Source organism: Solea solea, unplaced genomic scaffold, assembly GCF_958295425.1.
Source record: "Solea solea unplaced genomic scaffold, fSolSol10.1 scaffold_116, whole genome shotgun sequence".
Classification (NCBI taxonomy): Eukaryota; Metazoa; Chordata; class Actinopteri; order Pleuronectiformes; family Soleidae; genus Solea; species Solea solea.
The window spans coordinates 2,501-5,000 of NW_026704187.1; positions in this window are offsets into that span (position 1 = coordinate 2,501).

The window sequence follows — 2,500 nt, forward strand, 5'->3', positions numbered from 1 at the left end:
GGGGGGAGCAGAGAGCCAGAGGAGCAGGGGGCTGTGGCCCAAGGTGAGGAGCCCAGGCTGGGGGAGCAGAGAGCCAGAGGAGCAGGGGGCTGTGGGCCCAAGGTGAGGAGCCCAGGCTGGGGGAGCAGAGAGCCAGAGGAGCAGGGGGCTCTGTGAGCAGGGGGCTGTGGCCCAAGGTGAGGAGCCCAGGCTGGGGGAGCAGAGAGCCAGAGGAGCCACCGACGGGAGAATGGCTAAAAACGTGATTTTATCAAAATGTTACAAGGCAGGGGCTCTGCACAGGGTCCAGAGGAGTGGAACGCCGTTCATCCCATGCGAAAAGGTGCAGGAGTGACCGAAATACGGCCCGTTGTAAATCGCCCCTCTTTAAGCCAAAAAAATAGGTACGCCTCCCAGGGCCCACCGACGGGAGAATGGCTAAAAACGTGATTTTATCAAATGTTACAAGGCAGGGCTCTGCACAGGGTCCAGAGGAGTGGAACGCCGTTCATCCCATGCGAAAAGGTGCAGGAGTGACCGAAATACGGCCCGTTGTAAATCGCCCCTCTTTAAGCCAAAAAAATAGGTACGCCTCCCAGGGCCACCGACGGGAGAATGGCTAAAAACGTGATTTTATCAAAATGTTACAAGGCAGGGCTCTGCACAGGGTCCAGAGGAGTGGAACGCCGTTCATCCCATGCGAAAAGGTGCAGGAGTGACCGAAATACGGCCCGTTGTAAATCGCCCCTCTTTAAGCCAAAAAAATAGGTACGCCTCCCAGGGCCACCGACGGGAGAATGGCTAAAAACGTGATTTTATCAAAATGTTACAAGGCAGGGCTCTGCACAGGGTCCAGAGGAGTGGAACGCCGTTCATCCCATGCGAAAAGGTGCAGGAGTGACGGAGATACGGCCCGTTTTAAATCGCCCCTCTTTATGCCAAAAAAATAGGTACGCCTCCCAGGGCCACCCAGGGTGATGCTTTTATCAAAATGTCACAACGCAGGGCTCTGCGCAGGGGCCAGAGGAGTGGAACGCCGCTGGTTCCATGCGAAAAGGTGGAGAAATGACCGAGATATGACCCGTGGAAGTCGTCACAATTTACCCCGAAAATAGGCGCTCGCGCTCGGGCAGAGGTCGGCGCTCGGCCGGGGTCCCGAGAACCGGGGCGAATAGGGTTTTCCCACGGCCGAAAACCATAGGAAGCACGGGGAAAATTCGGGACCCGACGTCCCAGGGCCCTCGGCGGGGACCGGGGCAACGCGACACCGTTGGTTCCACCCGAAAAGGTGGAGAAATGACCGAGATACGGCCCGTCAAAAGTCGTCACAATTTACCCGAAAATAGGCGCTCGCGCTCGGCCCCGGTCCCGAGAACCGCGGCGGAGGTTTACCGGGATGCTGCGCAACATGGGCCAGAGAGCATGTTTGGTTCGAGTTTACCGGGATGCTGCGCAACATGGGCCAGAGAGCATGTTTGGCCGAGTTTACCGGGATGCTGCGCAACATGGGCCAGAGAGCATGTTTGGTCGAGTTTGTGTGGGTTGTGTGCGACACTCCCGGCACATACATAGGAACACGGCTTCCAAGTGAGCGCACTTTTTCGAAATTTCTTCTAAGTGCCGCTTTTTCGAACCGGGGCGAATTGGGTTTTTCGAGGGCCGAAAACCATAGGAAGCACGGGGAAAACTCAGGACCCGACGCCCCACGGCCCTCGGCGGGGACCGGGGCAACGCGACACCGTCGGTTCCACCCGAAAAGGTGGATAAATGACCGAGATACGGACCGTTGAAATCGACTCGGCGTATCCGAAAATAGGCGCTCGCGCTCGGACAGAGGTCGGCGCTCGGCCCGGTCCCGAGAACCGGCGCGCCTAGGGTTTTTCCACGGCCGAAAACCACAGGAAGCACGGGGAAATCTCAGGATCCCACGCCCCACGGCCCTCGGCGGGGACCGGGGCAACGCGACACCGTCGGTTCCACCCGAAAAGGTGGATAAATGACCGAGATACGGACCGTTGAAATCGACTCGGCGTATCCGAAAATAGGCGCTCGCGCTCGGACAGAGGTCGGCGCTCGGCCCGGTCCCGAGAACCGGCGCGCCTAGGGTTTTTCCACGGCCGAAAACCACAGGAAGCACGGGGAAAACTCAGGATCCCACGCCCCAGGGCCCTCGGCGGGGACCGGGGCAACGCGACACCGTTGGTTCCATCCGAAAAGGTGGAGAAATGACCGAGATACGGACCGTGGAAGTCGTCCCAACTTATCCGAAAATAGGCGCTCGCGCTCGGACAGAGGTCGGCGCTCGGCCCGGTCCCCGAGAACCGGGGCGACTCGGAAATTCTTCTAAGTGCCGACTTTTCGAAATTTCTTCTAAGTGCCAACTTTTCAAAATTTACTCTAAGTGCCCTTGGCTACCAGGGGCACGAATCTGAAATTTCTTCTAAGTGCCAACTTTTTCAAAATTTACTCTAAGTGCCCTTGGCTACCAGGGGCACGAGGCGAGAATCTGAAATTTCTTCTA